Source organism: Triticum dicoccoides, chromosome 2B (assembly GCF_002162155.2).
Source record: "Triticum dicoccoides isolate Atlit2015 ecotype Zavitan chromosome 2B, WEW_v2.0, whole genome shotgun sequence".
Lineage (NCBI taxonomy): Eukaryota > Viridiplantae > Streptophyta > Magnoliopsida > Poales > Poaceae > Triticum > Triticum dicoccoides.
In genome coordinates this window covers 605754478-605773351 of record NC_041383.1, presented here as the reverse complement: position 1 = coordinate 605773351, position 18874 = coordinate 605754478, and positions in this window count along the sequence as shown.

The window sequence follows — 18874 nt, the reverse complement described above, 5'->3', positions numbered from 1 at the left end:
GGACGACATGAATATTCATGGGTAAATAATGTCCTGGGCACAATGCTCCGCCACAAGGCGGGATCCCTCCAGAACACCTTTGTAGTGCAATTCAATCTTGTGGTGCTCCTTCCCTTCGGGTGGTCCTTCGGTCATCAGTTTAACAACGTCCATCTTCGGCCAGTGTACTTTGACATAAGCGAAAGCCATTCGGGCACCTTCAATATAGACCGACTGCTTGATCACGTCAATCCAAGGACAGGCGCTAACCAGCCGCTTAACGAGCCCGAAGTAGCTGCTGGGAATTGCTTCGGCAGGCCATAGCCGAATTATCAAGTCTTTCATGGCTAGTTCGGCAGCCCTATGCAGCTCGACCAGCTGTTTCATCTGATCAATAAAGGGCACAGGTTATTCTGGCGCAAGGTATTGCGACCAGAACAGCTTCTCTGTAGAACTCCCTTCTTTGGCTCGATAAAAATTGCGCGGCATTAGATATGCTGCGCGGCAAATCCGCAAACGCCCCTGGAGATCCCCGAATTTGGGTTAGCAACAGGAATCTTTCCTTCACATACTTGCTTTGCATAAAAAAAAGCCTTACCCGCCGCGATCTTTCTGGCCTCTCAGATTTCCTGGAGGGCGCCTTGGGACTCATCCCGGGCATCGCGTGCGGCTTGCTGAGCCTTGCCGAGTTCAGATTCTTTATCCAACAAGCTTCGCTCCAAGGTCTCGCACCTTTCCACAACTTCCTGGAGTTCTTGTTGAACCTCAGCAACCATGGCCTCGTGTTTTTCACGATCGGCCTGCTCCTTGGCTGCCCTCTTTTTGGCTGCAGCCACCGCCTTCTTAAGAGCTTTGACTTCAGATGTCGCTCCTGGCGCATAGCACGACGTTCTTCGTCAAAATCAATCATCGATTGATAATAAATTAAGACAAGGTTTTACATACCTTGGTTATCTTCCAACTACTTCTTTACTTGGCTGAGCTCTTCTTCGGCCCGCTCTAGACACTACTTGAGTACGGAGAGTTCCGCAGTATGAGAAGCGGCAGTCAACAATGACGCCTGCTTAGACAAAACATGATAATAAATAAGGGTGTTGCATGGTCAGTCCCCTGCGAGCACATATTCGATCCTTTGTCCGGTTTTTTGTTTTTGAACACCGAACAGTGTATTAGGGGCTACTATTTATACTATGATACTCTTCAAGCCTCATCACTTACCTCGAAACCTATTAAAAGGCTGGTGCAGGCTTCAGTCAGCCCGCTTTCCGCGGACTGAATCTTCTCAATCACCGCACCCATAAGGGCGCTGTGTTCTTCAATGATGGAAGCATTATTTAACACTGTCAACAAAGCATTTGGCACCCCTGGTTGGACAGAGATCACTGGTGGAACAGGCACACCCCCTTCTACCAAAGAAGGTTTCCTATCTGACTCTGGAACCTTGACGATCTCCGGCACCGTGTCCGGATGGGAGTCGAATTCGAGCCGACCCCCACCGATAGTACCCGCGGCGGTCCCCTCTCCTGTGTGGCCGGCCACCGGGTTTTGGATCCTTGGCGCCGCCCGAGCGGTCTTCCCGGCCCCTACTTGGCCTGGGCCCATTAGGGACGATACTTCGGCGTCGTCCGCATGTTTGGGGGAGGTGGCCGTCGGGTTAGTTCCGCTGTCCATCGCGTCCGAACCTAGTGAATCCTCTAATGAGGACTGCTTGACGCGGGACTTGGCCGGGCTACAATATGTGTGGCTCAACACAATCAGCATTATGTGATAATCAGTTCGGCTATGTTAATATATTAGGATTCTGTGTACTCATGATTTAACCAGGGGCTGGACCCTGGGATCCCACTCCAGGCTGCTATCGCTGGCGGTGGTGGAATCGTGTACGGAGGAGGTTTCCCCCCCTCTTAGATGACTTGGCCTCCAAGTGTTTGGAGACCGTCCTTTTCTTTCTCCCATTCGCTAGGGGGGATTGGCTTTCCTTCTTTTCCTCGTCCTCTTTGGAGGAAGAGCGGGCCTCTGAGTCTTCAGATATTTTGTCCGAAATACCCCTGCGACGAAGGCCGCCCCTGGTCACTTCGGCCTTCTTCTCGGTTTTCTTCTTTGGCGCCTTGTAAGGCGCCGGGACCAGCATCTTCGTTAAGAGTGGGTCGGCTTGCTCTTCTGGCAGCGGGGCCGGATAGTAGATCCGCTCTGCCTTCTTCGTCCAGCCCAGGGAAAATTGTCGGGGAATATGTTAAGCATTTTCTTTAAAATACATGGCTAAAGTGTACGTTCGGTTAACTATGTGAAAACTTACCGAACTTGCGGGACGGGACAGTTTGTACCCACGGTCCTCGGCCAAGTCCAGACACGATTTGCCAGACATGAAGAGCACCTTCCAGATATCTTCGTGTGTTGAGCCGAAGAGCTCCGTCAGGGTCTGGTGCTCAGCTGGATCGAATTCCCATAAATTGCAAGCCCTGCATTGGCACGGGAGAATCCGGCGAACCAACATCACTTGGACTACATCAACAAGTTTGATGTTCTTATCTCCCATGCTCTTGACACGCGCGTGGAGCACTGCCAGTTCGTCTGGCAAAGACCAGTCTAGGCCCTTCTTGGGCCAGGATGTAAGCCGCAACGGGGCTCCGGATCAAAATCCGGGAGCCGCGGCCCATTTGGCGCCGCATGGCTCAGTGACGAAGAACCATTGTTGCTGCCACCCTTTGACGGAATCATTAAATGTACCTGATGGCCATGTGACGTTGGGCATCTTGCTCACCATGGCTCCTCCGCACTTGACGTGCTCGCCGCCCACCACCTTGGGCTTCACGTTGAAAATCTTCAGCCATAACCCAAAGTGTGGAGAGATGCGGAGGAAGGCCTCGCACACGATGATGAACGTCGAGATGTTGAGGAAAGAATTAGGGGATAGATCATGGAAATCGATCACATAATAGTACATGATGCCGCGAACGAATGGGTGGAGGGGAAACCCCAACCCGCAGACAAAGTGAGGGAGGAACACGACCCTCTCGTGGGGTTCCGGGGTAGGGATGATCTGTCCCGCCGTCGGAAGACGATGTGTGGTCTTCTTGGCCAGATACCCGGCCTCCCGAAGTTTCTTGATATCCTTCTCCTGGACAGTGGAAGCCATCCACTTGCCTCCAGCTCCAGATCCGGACATTTTCGGAACACATTAGTGAGTGGAGAAGGTGAATGCTTGGGCATTGGAGCTCGAGAGGAAGGATAAGCAGAGGAAGGAGAAGGCGTGGGTGAAAGAGGGGAATCCTTATCCCTTTATAAAGGCAGATCATGCGCCTCCCCACATTCCCTAAGGCTCGCTTGTTCCCCAAGCGCCGTGTTAATGGCGCGGTTGGGGTACCCACACCCGTATTGATGAGAATCCCATGATAAAAGGGACATGATCTCTGCTTCGACCAGACGTGCCAATGAAACCGCCTCGTTGTTCTGGCAGACTAATAAAACGGTTCGAATGGTAATCGGGCTGTAGTGTAATGTCACGCTATGAATAAACTATCAGTAGATTAGATCCGTGAAATATTATACTCTCTACGGTGGTATGTGGAATTTGTTTTTGCAGAGCCGGACACGATTCTTGTGTTCAAGATCTAATTGGAAGTATTCGGAGAAGGAACCTGCCTTGCAATGCCGAAGCCAATCTGCGCGCCAGACTCAATCGTCATTGAAGCCTGGTTCAGGGGCTACCGAGGGAGTCCTAGATTAAGGGGTCCTCGGACAGTCGGACTATATACTTTAGCCGGACTGTTGGACTATGAAGATACAAGATAGAAGACTTCGTCCCGTGTATGGATGGGACTCTCCTTTGCATGGAAGGCAAGCTTGGCGATTCGGATATGTAGATTTCCTTCTCTGTATCCGACTCTATGTAACCCTAGCCCCCTCCGGTGTCTATATAAGCCAGAGGGTTTAGTCCGTAGGACAAGAACAATCATAATCATATGCTAGCTTCTAGGGTTAGCCTCATCGATCTCGTGGTAGATCAACTCTTGTAATACTCATATCATCAAGATCAATCAAGTAGGAAGTAGGGTATTACCTCCATAGAGAGGGCCTGAACCTGGGTAAACATCATGTCCCCCGCCTCCTGTTACCATTAGCCTTAGACGCACAGTTCGAGACCCCCTACCCGAGATCCGCCGGTTTTGACACCGACATCCACCAGGTTGTTTCAGAATTTTTGGAGTTACAGAAGTATTCGAATGATACAGATTACTACACACTGTTCTGTTTTTGACAGATTCTGTTTTCTATGTGTTGTTTGCTTATTTTGATGAATCTATGAGCAGTATCGGAGGGTATGAACCATAGAGAAGTTGGAATACAGTAGATATTACATCAATATGAATTTAGAATGAGTTCACAACAGTACCTAGGTGGTGGTTTTATTTTCTTATACTAATGAAGCTTATGAGATTTTCTGTTGAGTTTTTTGTTGTGAAGTTTTCATGTTTTTGGTAAAGATTCGATGGACTATGGAATAAGGAGTGGTAAGAGTCTAAGCTTGTGGGTGCCCAAGGGACCCCAAGGTAATATTCAAGGACAACCAAGAGCCCAAGCTTGGGGATGCCCCGGAAGGCATCCCCTCTTTCGTCTTCGTTCATCGGTAACTTTCCTTGGAGCTATATTTTATTTTGCTTGGAGCGTCATTTTCTTTTGTTAGTATTTGCTTGATGTTATTTATAATAATGTTTTGCATCTATATTTTCAATAAAAATGTCAAGGATAGCCTTTACCATGCTTATTTTGCAAGTATACATGTTGTCGTTTCGAAACAGAAAGTTTACCGCTGTTGCAAAAAATCCCTAGAGAAGTCAGAGAATGATATAATATTTAAACTTTTTGCATATTGAGCTCTGATAAATCTTATACAGTGTAGTATTTTTCTCATAATTTTGGAGTTAGGGAAGTATGATGAATCTTGCATTCTTTACAGACTATACTGTATTGGCAGATTGCTGTTATGTTTGCATTGTTTGAATATGTTTGCTTGCTTAATGATTCTATTTGAGGATAAGAGTGTTAAATATGCAGAGACATTTAGTATGCAATGTTGAATAATAATTTTAGTGATTTGTTACAATATAAAATCATAAGGTTTTAGCATTGGTTTATACTAACTTATCTCACGAGTTCTTGTTGAGTTTTGTGTGGATGAAGTTTTTGAGATTTAGGAAAACCGTGATATAAAAGGAATTAAGGAGACACAAAATCTCAAGCTTGGGGATGCCCAAGACACCCCAAGATAATATTTCAAGAAGTCTCATGCATCTAAGCTTGGGGATGCCCCGGTAGGCATCCCACCTTTCTTCTTCAACAATTAACGGTTAGTATCGGTTGAACCTAAGTTTTTGCTTCTTCACATGAGTTGTGCTATCCTTGCAATGCCATTTTTTCTTGCTATTTGAATAAAATACCAAGATCTGAAATTCTTAAATGAGAGAGAGAGAGTCTTCACATAGTTACATAATTATTTAACTACTCATTGATCTTCACTTATATCTTTTTGGAAGTAGTTTGTCATTTACTCGTGTGCTAGAACCTATGAGTAAATGGTTGAATGAATTGAATATCATAAATCTGAAATTATATATGTACTAGAACAAGTCATGAAATAATATTGAAGGAAGAGAGATTTCACATATAAATATACTATCTTAGACATCTTCTATGATTGTGAGCCCCATTAATTATTTTCAAACCCGAGCAAATTGGTTGAAATTGGACAAGGAAGACAACATAATGAGTTATGCTTGGGTATATTTGTATAGAAGTTATATTGTTATAAATCCTCCAACATGTGGTGCTTGCTATTTAGAAACCTTTGCTAGCCAAAATATCTGTACTAAGCGGGAATACTGCTTGTGCATCCAAATCCCTTGAACCAAGTTTCTTCCACGAGTGTCCACCATATCTGCCTATTTGCGGTATTTACCTGCCGTTCCAAGTAAATTTCATGTGCCAAACTCTAAACCTTCAAATAACAATCTGTTTTGTATGCTCGAATCTCTCATGTAGCGACTAGGGGCTGTCAGTATCTTCCATGCTAGGTGGGTTATTCTCACGATGAGTGGACTCCGCTCATCATTCACGAGAAAAATGGCTGGTAACTGGGATGCCCAGTCCCATGATCAAAAGATCAAAATCAAATCAAAATAATTGTAAACAAAAACTCCCCCAGGATTGATGTTAGTTGGAGGGACCCGTTGTTTCGGGCAAGCCATGGATTGATGATTGTTGGTGGAGGGGGAGTAAAAACTTTACCATTCTGTTTGGGAACCGCCTATAATGTATGTAGTATGGAAGATATTGGGAACTCTTGGTTGTTATGTTGACAATGAAAGCATACCTCTCAAATTATTTTCATCTCTATTTCAAAATTGAGCTCTGGCACCTCTGCAAATCACTGCTTCCCTCTACGAAGGGCCTATCTTTTACTTTTATGCAAGAGTCAGTAGTATTCCTTATCATTCCAACCTACTCTTTAGTTGGCAAGCATCATGTGATGGAAGGTCTAAGCATATATGGCCATTCAAATATATTTGATCATGTATTATTATTTTTGACAATTATCTATATGATAAGTAAGTTGGGAGGCGAAACATTAAGCCCCTATCTTTCTCTATGTTCGATGGATGCTATTTGTTCTAAAAATATGCTTTGAGTGGTAGCAATCATGGAAGACTATATGATAGTTGAGTATGTGGGATTTGCTAAATCAAAGCTCTTACATAGACCCTTCCTGAAAATAAGATGAATTGCAATTATTTGATGACTGAGAATGAAGTTTATGGTCTATGCTTTAACATGTGAATAGCTTCTTACTTGATCATGAAAAGTTTTATGAGATGAGCTATTATTATGACATATAATGATGCTAGAAAGGGTGACTGAAATTATCATTGATCAAACTTGTGCACCTGCTAGCATTCACACTTTATAAATTCTTTCTTTTATCATTTACCTACTCGAGGACGAGTAGGAATTAAGCTTGGGGATGCAGATACGTCTCCGACGTATCTATAATTTATGAAGTATTCATGCTATTATATTATCTGTTTTAGATGTTTAATGGGCTTTATTATACACTTTTATATTATTTTTGGGACTAACCTATAAACCGGAGGCCCAACCCATATTGCTGTTTTTTTTGCCTATTTCAGTGTTTCGCAGAAAAGGAATATCAAACAGAGTCCAAACGGAATGAAACCTTCGGGAGAGTCATTTTTGGAACGGAAAAAATCCAGGAGACTTGGAATTGAAGCAAGGGAAGCTTCAAGGTGGCCACGAGGCAGGGAGGCATGCCCCCACCCTCGTGGGCCCCTCGAGGCTCCCCTGACCGACTTCTTTCGCCTATATATGTGCATATACCCTAAAACCTTCGAGGAGCACAATAGATCGGGAGTTCCGCCGCCGCAAGCCTTTGTAGCCACCAAAAACCAATCGGGACCCTGTTCCGGCACCCTGCCAAAGGGGGGATCCCTCACCGGTGGCCATCTTCATCATCTCGGTGATCTCCATGACGAGGAGGGTGTAGTTCACCCTCGGGGCTAAGGGTATGTACCAGTAGCTATGTGTTTGATCTCTCTCTCTCTCTCTCTCATGTTCTTGAGGTGATACGATCTTGATGTATCATGAGCTTTTCTATTATAGTGGGATCTTATGATGTTTCTCCCCCTCTACTCTCTTGTAATGGATTGAGTTTTCCCTTTGAAGTTATCTTATCGGATTGAGTCTTTAAGGATTTGAGAACACTTGATGTATGTATTGCCGTGCTTATCTGTGGTAACAATGGGATATTCACGTGATCTACTTGATGTATGTTTTGGTGATCAACTTACGGGTTCTGTGACCTTGTGAACTTATGCATAGGGGTTGGCACACGTTTTCGTCTTGACTCTCCGGTAGAAACTTTGGGGCACTCTTTGAAGTACTTTGTGTTGGTTGAATAGATGAATCTGAGATTGTGTGATGCATATCGTATAATCATACCCATGGATACTTGAGGTGACAATGGAGTATCTAGGTGACATTAGGGTTTTGGTTGATTTGTGTCTTAAGGTGTTATTCTAGTACGAACTCTATGATAGATCAAACGGAAAGAATAGCTTCATGTTATTTTACTACGGACTCTTGAATAGATAGATCAGAAAGGATAACTTTGAGGTAGTTTTGTACCCTACCATAATCCCTTCGTTTGTTCTCCGCTATTAGTGAGTTTGGAGTGACTCTTTGTTGCATGTTGAGGGGTAGTTATATGATCTAATTATGTTATTATTGTTGAGAGAACTTGCACTAGTGAAAGTATGAACCCTAGGCCTTGTTTCCTAGCATTGCAATACCATTTACGCTCACTTTTATCATTAGTTACCTTGCTGTTTTTATAATTTCAGATTACAAAAAGCTATGTCTACCATCCATATTGCACTTGTATCACCATCTCTTCGCCGAACTAGTGCACCTATAAAATTTACCATTGTATTGGGTGTGTTGGGGACACAAGAGACTCTTTGTTATTTGGCTGCAGGGTTGCTTGAGAGAGACCATCTTCATCCTACGCCTCCCATGGATTGATAAACCTTAGGTCATCCACTTGAGGGAAATTTGCTACTGTCCTACAAACCTCTGCACTTGGAGGCCCAACAACGTCTAGAAGAAGAAGGTTGCATAGTAGACATCATACCTCTCCGTCATAGGGAGTGATAAATCCCATTCTTGATTCGTGCCAACCCAACAAACACTTTCGAAGATACCTGTAGTGCACCTTTATAGCCACCCAGTTATGTTGTGACGTTTGGTACACCCAAAGCATTCCTACGGTATCCGGGAGTTGCACAATCTCATGGTCTAAGGAAATGATACTTGACATTATAAAAGCTCTTCGCAAACGAACTAGACGATCTTGTGCTATGCTTAGGATTGGGTCTTGTCCATCACATCATTCTCCTAATGATGTGATCCCATTATCAACGACATCCAATGTCCATGGCCAGGAAACCACAACCATCTATTAATCAACGAGCTAGTCAATTAGAGGCTTACTAGGGACCTATTACGGTCTATGTATTCACACATGTATGACGGTTTCCGGTTAATACAATTATAGCATGAACAACAGACAATTATCATGAACAAGGAAATATAATAATAACCATTTTATTATTGCCTCTAGGGCATATTTCTAACAAACTCCTCAGTCTGAACAAATTCCTCAAAGACCAGAAGATCTTTGTATTTGTCTGTATGAGATTTCCAAAGGCTTCAATCGAAGGATTGGGTAGGTGTAGGCTTTGAGATGAGCATCACTTGGAATTTTTTCCTTAGTATTACCTCGACCCCCTTTAACAGTACGGTGTTTCCTATGACTCAAGAAAGAGAAAATGAAACTATGAAAACAAAAGTCTTCACGCTTCTTAATTCTCGCATCAATATCAATATCTTGAAGGTCACACCAATTTCCTCATTTTCAAAGTCTTAAAAAAACAAAGTCTTCAACGGAAGACATTCATTTTTAGGGGTCGACTTTCTTCGGAAATATCAAACTCGTCAGAGACTTATAAGACATGTGTACACTCACAAACACATTAGTCCCTTAACCTATAAGTCCTCAATACACCAAAATCACTATGGGGCACTAGATGCACTTACAATATCCCCCTTTTTGGTGATTGATGACAAATAGGTTAAGTTTTCAACGAGGATAAACATATGAAGTGTAAATACTGATATTGAGGAATTTGATTGCAAGATATAGAAGAACACCCCTTGAAGATGTGCATATATGAGGAATTTGCTTTCGATTCCAAGTGCACATTGTAGAATAAAATCATGGAGATCTCCCCCTATATCTTGTAATCCATACACGCATTTAACATATAATATGAAGAATTTGAAATGCATGACGGAAAATGGTGTGCGACAAAATTCAGCATGCGTGCATTAAGGTACTTGAGGAAATAAGCATGCAGAAGGTAGTTCAAAAGTATCAGACCACGATCGGACTTAAGTTTACAACTCAACCAACAAACACTTTAGAAGAGCGAAAGTTGTAACTTAACAGGAAAATACAGCCCATATATAAGACCTGCTTGAAGACTAACTCAAATTTCTCCCACTGACGTTGGCGCTCGTCCGCCTCGTTTCTGGTGGCCCTAGGGCTATGAAGATGCAGTGGACCCGGCCCTTCCAGATGGGAGGAATCTTGCTCCGTTGTTAGGTGTTTTGTGAGTTCGTTTATGGGTTGTATCTTGCTTAGAAAGACAAGGCGATGGTGGCTCCCTGAATATGGATTAAGGCTCTTCTCTCATAGCCTCAATTTCAATGATCAATCTGTTGGGGAACGTAGTAATTTCAAAAAAAATCCTATGCACACACAAGATCATGGTTATGCATAGCAACGAGAGGGGAGAGTCTGTCCACGTACCCTCGTAGACCAAAAGCGAAAGCGTTAGCACAAAGCGGTTGATGTAGTCGTACGTCTTCACGATCTGACCGATCAAGTACCGAACGCACGGCACCTCCAAGTTCAGCACACGTTCAACTCGATGACATCCCTCGAACTCCGATCCAACCGAGCTTTGAGGGAGAGTTCTGTCAGCACGACGGCGTGGTGATGATGATGATGTTCTACCGACACAGGGCTTTGCCTAGGCACCGCTACGATATTATCGAGGTGGATTATGGTGGAGGGGGCACCGCACACGGCTAAGAGATCCAAGGGATCAATAATTCTGTCTATGGGGTGCCCCCCTCCTCCTTATATAAAGGAGGGGAGAGAGGGCCGGCCAGGAGGAGGAGGCGCGCCCAAGGGGGGAGTCCTACTCCCACCGGGAGTAGGACTCCTCCTTTTCCTACTTGGAGAGGGAGAGGGAAGGAAGAGGAAGGAGGGAGGAAGAAAAGGGGGGATCCCAATTTGGATTGGGCTTGGGGGGCGCGCCCCCTCCATTGCTCCTTTCCCCTCCTTTCCACTAAAGCCCATTAAGGCCCATATACCTCCCGGGGGGTTCTGATAACCTCCCGGTGCTCCGGTATTATCCCATTCTCACCCGGAACAATTCCGGTGTCCAAATATAGTCGTCCAATATATCGATATTTACATCTCGACCATTTCGAGACTCATCGTCATGTCCGTGATCACATTCGGGACTCCAAACTACCTTCCGTACATCAAAACACATAAACTCATAATATAACTGTCATCAAACTTTAAGCGTGCGGACCCTACGGGTTCGAGAACTATGTAGACATGACCGAGACACGTCTTCGGTCAATAACCAATAGAGGAACCAAGATGCTCATATTGGCTCCCACATATTCTACGAAGATCTTTATCGGTCAAACCGCATAACAACATACGTTGTTCCCTTTGTCATCGGTATGTTACTTGCCTGAGATTCGATCGTCGGTATCTCAATACCTAGTTCAATCTTGTTACCGGCAAGTCTCTTTACTCATACCGTAATACATCATCCCGCAACTAACTCATTAGTTGCAATGCTTGCAAGGCTTATATTGATGTGCATTACCGAGTGGGCCTAGAGATACCTCTCCGACAATCGGAGTGAAAAATCCTAATCTTGAAATACGCCAACCCAACAAGTACCTTTGGAGACACCTATAGAGCACCTTTATAATCACCCAGTTACGTTGTGATGTTTGGTAGCACACAAAGTGTTCCTCCGGTAAACGGGAGTTGCATAATCTCATAGTCATAGGAACATGTATAAGTCATGAAGAAAGCAATAGAAACATACTAAATGATCAAGTGCTAAGCTAACAGAATGGGTCAAGTCAATCACATCATTCTCCTAATGATGTGATCCCATTAATCAAATGACAACTCATGTCTATGGTTAGGAAACATAACCATCTTTGATCAACGAGCTAGTCAAGTAGAGGCATACTAGTGACACTCTGTTTGTCTATGTATTCACACACGTATCATGTTTCCGGTTAATACAATTCTAGCATGAATAATAAACATTTATCATGATATAAGGAAATAAATAATAACTTTATTATTGCCTCTAGGGCATATTTCCTTCACAATCTACAGTCATCGAAGGGCATGCAGAGGTGTTTCTCTGACGGATCTCGTGGGATTCGGTCAGTGTTGATCTTCGGTGGATCTTCTTGGATCCAATCTTTGTTCATTTTTGTTCGTGTCTCTATGGGTTGGATTCTTTCTGTCTATACTTTTATTCATCGATGATGGTTGTTGTTTTGGTTGCTGGTCTAGTGGGCCTTAGCACAACGACTTCTCAAGGTTCTACTACAACAAGTTTGACCTAACTCTGCTGAGGGACTAACCCATCCCGGATCCTCCTCGTAAAGGCTCAGATAGAAGTTTAGCCTTGCTAAATGAGGTAGAGCCCGGGGGTATTAAAATAAATAGTTCTCATGGTCCAGAATCCACAAAATTTGCGTTTGAAATGTTAAATAACTTGTATCTCAAGAATGTTTCTAGAAGATTAACGGTAAGCCATCTGGGCCAGGAGCCGTAAGTCCCCAACCCATCTCGTGCTCATGCTGTACGCGATCGAATCTTGCAGCCGGATAGAGCAATGGAATCACCGAGTTGGATGAAAAGAGGGTTCTTCTTTTTAATCTTAACACAAAGGCTAGCTCCCCTGAGGTTGGGTGATGACGATAGCGTGCTTTCAGCTCGCTCTAGTGCTTGTAGTCATCACTAGGTGTTCTACGAACATGAATATAATTTTTATTATTTCTGATGTTCATTGTAGTGCCATGGAAGATAATGAATATATCAAAAGTTTTATCAAAGAACAACAAAATCCTTGCATATACTTAAAGGTAATTGGATAGGAGTATCATCTACAACGTGCACGACTTTTTTATTACTTTATCTACTAACTAAGATAGAAGCTTAATTAAACATGACAAATATTAAGGTTTTAATATGATACTTGATTGTTGAACGTATATTGTCCATTGTTAACATATAGTACTAGGGTCTTGTATTTGTACCATTGTGTGTCCTCTCTCCCCTCTATATATTTGTACATCTTGGGAAATATGAGTCGGTCCATCATGTATCTAGATATGTGCATCATGCACACGATAAATGAATTATCGATACATGCAATCCTCTCTTTCCAACTTACATGGTATCTGTTTATCACGTCGATCTCTTAATTTCCTCGCTTCTGCCTCTCCCTGCCGCCGCCGCCCCTCCCACCGTCGCCTCTGTAGCCTGCCGCCGTCGCCCTCCTACTTCCCCACAGTCGCCGCCTCTGTCTTTCTTGCCATCGCTGCCTCTCCCACCTTCCCATAGCCGCCGCTCCCTACACCCTAACCCAAGTCGGCACCACCCACCCACGCCGCCGCTACCCACCCGCGCCATCACTACCCACCGACGCCGTCTCTCCCCCAACCCTCCCTCTCCGGTAACTTAGATCCCTCCGCCGGACCCGAGCCCTCCGCCACCAACCTCCGCGACCTCGACATCCACACCCGTGTCCCCATCAAGTTGGATCAATCCAGCTCCTCGTATTATGCGTGAAAGACCTACTTCAACCTTGTCTTCCGCGAGTACTACCTCCTCGAGCACGTCGACGGCTCCGTCAACAGCTCCGTCATGGCGGGTGACTCAGAGTGGTCCGCCATTGAGGCCACACTCATCCGCTGGTTCTAGCTCACCGTCTCGCCAGACATTTTTCGCACGGTCGTCTCTGAGGATGATGATGCATGTGCCGTGTGGACCAAGATCAGCGCCCTCTTCACGGACAATAAGCTTCAACGCCTCGTTTTCTTGCAGCAAGAATTTTTTGGGTGTCATCAAGATGACTCCTCCATTGATGACTATTGCATGCGCCTCAAGAGGCTTGTTGATGAGCTTTGCGACATTGGTGCCAAGGTGTCCGATGAGCTCATGCTCAGTACCCTCATCGCCAGCCTCAACGAGGACTTCGACAATATGGCTTCCAACCTTACATTGCTGCCGGACCGTACCTTCCACATCATCGTTGCATACTTGCTGATACGTCTCCAACGTATCTACTTTTCCGAACAATTTTGCCCTTCTTTTGAACTCTAACTTGCATGATTTGAATGAAACTAACCCGGACTGACGATGTTTTCAGCAGAACTACCATGATGTTGTTTTTTCTGTAGAAAAGAAAAGTTCTCGGAATGACCTACAAATCCAGGGAGACACTTTTTGGAATTAATAAGAATTTCTGGGCGAAAGAAATATACCAGGGGGCCCAGGGCCTGTCCAGGAGACAGGGGGGCGCCCCCCTATAGGGCGCACCCCCCTATCTCGTGGGCCCCCTGGACCTCCACCGACCTCAACTCCAAGTCTATATCTTCCGTCTCGGGGAGAAAAAAATCAGAGAGAAAGTTTCATCGCGTTTTACGATACGAAGCCACCGCCAAGCCCTAATCTCTCTCGGGAGGGCTGATTTGGAGTCTGTTCGGGGCTCCGGAGAGGGGGATTCACCGTCGTCGTCATCATCAACCATCCTCCATCACCAATTTCATGATGCTCACCGCCGTGCGTGAGTAATTCCATCGTAGGCTTGCTGGACGGTGATGGGTTGGATGAGATTTACAACGTAGTTAAGTTAGTTTTGTTAGGGTTTGATCCCTAGTATCCACTATGTTCTGAGATTGATGTTGCTATGACTTTGCTACGCTTAATGCTTGTCTCTAGGGCCCGAGTGCCATGATTTCAGATCTGAACCTATTATGTTTTCATGAATATATGTGTGTTCTTGATCCTATCTTGCAAGTCTATAGTCACCTATTATGTGTTATGATCCGACAACCCCGAAGTGACAATAATCGGGATACTTCTCGGTGATGGCCGTAGTTTGAGGAGTTCATGTATTCACTATGTGTTAATGCTTTGGTCCGGTTCTCTATTAAAAGGAGGCCTTAATATCCCTTAGTTTCCACTAGGACCCCGCTGCCACGGGAGGGTAGGACAAAAGATGTCATGCAAGTTCTTTTCCATAAGCACGTATGACTATTTACGGAATACATGCCTACATTACATTGATGAATTGGAGCTAGTTCTGTGTCACCCTATGTTATAGCTATTACATGAGGAATCGCATCCGGCATAATTATCCATCACTGATCCATTGCATACGAGCTTTTCATATATTGTGCTTCGTTTATTTACTTTTCCGTTGCTACTGTTACAATCATTACAAAACACCAAAAAAATTGCTACTACTATCTTTACCTTTTACCACTGTTACCATTACTATCATACTACTTTGCTACTAAATACTTTGCTGCAGATACTAAGTTATCCAGGTGTGGTTGAATTGACAACTCAACTGCTAATACTCAAGAATATTCTTTGGCTCCCCTTGTGTCGACTCAATAAATTTGGGTTGAATACTCTACCCTCAAAAGTTGTTGCGATCCCCTACACTTGTGGGTTATCAAGACTAATTTCTGGCGCCATTGCCGGGGAGCATAGCTCTATTCTTTGAGTCACTTGGGATTTATATTTGTTGATCACTATGAAGAACTTGAAAGACGCTAAAACCAAGATCTATCCCTCAACTACGAGGGGAGGTAAGGAACTGCCATCTAGCTCTGCACTAGATTCTCCTTCTGTTATTAATAAGCTTGCGACACGTAAACCTGTTACTGCTATGAATTCTGATATGTCGCATGTTATCGATGATGCCACTTCTGCTTTGCATGATACTTATGATGAAACTACTTCTATGCGTGATACTACTGTGCCATTAGGTGAATTTCTTGATGAACAACTTGCTAGGGCTAGAGAGAATGAAATTACTGAAGATGCTATTATTGATGATACTGATGATGAAAATTCTCCCAATGATTATGTATTGCCTGTTGTTCCTGAGGGTTATGTTATGAAAAAAGAAGCTGTTGAAGCTATTTTTGCCTATAATGATAGATATGATCTTAAGAAACTATTAGCTAAATGGAAGCAACAATCTCTTAATGCTAGAATGAAACCTGACCCTGCTTTTGCTACTTCACCTATTTGTGTTACTGATAAGGATTATGAATTCTCTGTTGATCCTGAAATTATTACTTTGGTAGAATCCGATCCTTTTTATGGCCTTGAATCTGAAACTATTGTGGCACATCTTGCCAAGTTGAATGATATAGCTACCCTGTTTACTCATGATGATAGATCTCTCTACTTTTATATCCTTAAGATATTCCCGTTCTCATTAAAGGGTGATGCTAAGACTTGGTATAATTCTCTTGCTCCTGGTTGTATGCATAGTCCCCAGGATATGATTTATTACTTCTTTGCTAAATATTTCCCTGCTCATAAAAAACAAGCTGCCTTGCGGGGAATATATAATTTTGTGCAAATCAAAGAAGAGAGTCTCCCACAAACTTGGGAGAGGCTTCTTCGATTACTTAATGCTTTGCCTGATCATCCACTTAAGAAAAATGAAATACTTGATATCTTCTATAATGGACTAACCGATGCTTCCAAGGATTACTTGGATAGTTGTGCTGGTTGTGTTTTTAGGGAAAGAACAGTTGACGAAGCTGAGATATTACTGAACAATATGTTGACTAATGAAAATAATTGGACTCTTCCTGAGCATGTTCCTGAGGAAATTCCTGAACCAATTGAGCCAACTCCTGAGCCTATTCCTAAACCCACTCTGAAGAAGAGAGGTGTTCTATTTCTCAGTCCTGAAGATATGCAAGAGGCAAAGAAACCAATGAAAGAGAAAGGTATTAAAGCTGAAGATGTTAAGAATTTACCTCCTATTGAAGAAATACATGTTCTTAATATACCGCCTGTTGACGAAACGCATTGTCTTGATAACCCGACACAGGTAGTAAAGTTAAATCCTCTTTATAGATATGATAAAGATGAAATCCCATCTACTAAATTTCATAGCCCTTGCTTAGATGAATTTGAGGACTTCATGAATAGACAAGCAAATTTCAATGATTACATTGGTAGACAATTGAAGAATAATGCTTATACGATAGTATGCTTGAATGATTATGTAGCTAGAGTTAAAAGTGAACTTTAACTCACTAGTAAACATGCTTCCATGATTGCTACTCAAGCTGAACAAGTACTTAAGGCTCAGAATGAATTGCTTGCTGAATTAAATAATAAAAATGACTTTGCTGTTAGAGTGGCTACTAGAACTGGTAGAATGACTCAGGAACCTTTGTATCCTGAAGGCCACCCTAAAAGAATTGAACAAGATTCTCAGAACAATAATCTAGATGCTCCTAGTTCTTCTAAGAAGAAGAAAAAGAAGAATGATAGGACTTTGAAAACTTCTAGTGAACCTAATGTAGAAATACCTTAGAATCCTAATAATACTTCTATCTCTGATGCTGAAACACAATCCGGAGATGAACATGAACCTGATGATAATGCTAATAATGATGATGTTCATGTAGATGCTCAACCTAGTAATAACAATGATATAGAAATTGAACCTGCGGTTGGTCTTGATAACCCACAGTCAAGAAACCAACATTATGATAAGAGAGATTTTGTTGCTAGGAAGCATGGTAGAGAAAGAGAACCATGGGTTCAGAGACCCATGCCCTTTCCTCCTAAACCATCCAAGTCAAAGGATGATGAGGACTTTGAGCGTTTTGCTGAAATAATTAGACCTATTTTCTTACGCATGCGCTTAATTGATATGCTTAAAACAAACCCTTATGCTAAATATATGAAAGATATCATCACTAATAAGAGGAAAATACATGAAACTGAGATTTCCACCATGCTTGCCAACTATACCTTTAAGGGTGGAATACCTAAGAAACTTGGTGATCCCGGAGTACCCACTACACCTTGCTCTACTAAAAGAAATTATGTTAAAACTGCTTTATGTGATTTAGGAGCCGGTGTTAGTGTTATGTCTCTTTCCTTGTACCGTAGACTTGAATTAAGTAAGTTGACACCTACTGAGATATCTTTGCAAATGGCTGACAAATCAACTGCTATACATGTCGGCATATGTGAGGACGTGCCTGTTGTTGTTGCGAATGTTACTATCTTAACAGACTTCGTTATTCTTGATATTCCCGAGGACGATAGTATGTCTATTATTCTTCGTAGACCCTTTTTAAATACTGCAAGAGCTGTTATTGATTGCAACAAAGGCAATGTCACCTTTCATGTTAACGGAAATGAGCATACGGTACATTTTTCGAGGAAGCAAATCCAAGTTCGTAGCATAAATACTATTGAGAAAATCCCATCAATTATTATTGGACATTTTGAATTTCCTCTCCCTACTGTCAAGAAAAAGTATGATATTCTTATTGTTGGGGATTTTCAAATCCCCGTTGAGGTAACTTAGTGTCACTTCAAAATTTCTCCGGTTCCGTGCTATTCGGAATGAGTTATTAACAAGACTTAATCAACCTTGTTAGTAGATTCATTTTGATGATCATGAGATGGATGAAAATAGAAGGCACAACCTTCTGTACTTTCTTTTTACTTTCTGTTATTTAGATTAAATAAAGCAAAAATAGTATTATTCGTCTGTTTTCTGATTTATCTGTGCAATAAAAAATAGTCCGAAAATAAAAGTGCTCCAAATGCCCTGCAAATTTAGTATGATTTTTTCTGGAATATTTGAGGATTTTAGGCACTGAAAACACTGCAGGAGGGGCAAGCACCAGGCCACGAGAGTGGAGGGCGTGCCCCCCCTATCTCGTGGGCCCGTGGTGGCTCCCCTCCACTTATGCCAGCACCCACACACTCCATCTTCTACCCAAAAAAATCCCCATCCAGCTCAAGCACGAGTTCTAGCTCGTTTTGCTGCGATTTTCGATCTCCTTGCTCAAAGCTCCATTCACAAAACTGCTTTGGGAGATTGTTGCTTGGTATGTGACTCCTCCATTGGTCCAATTA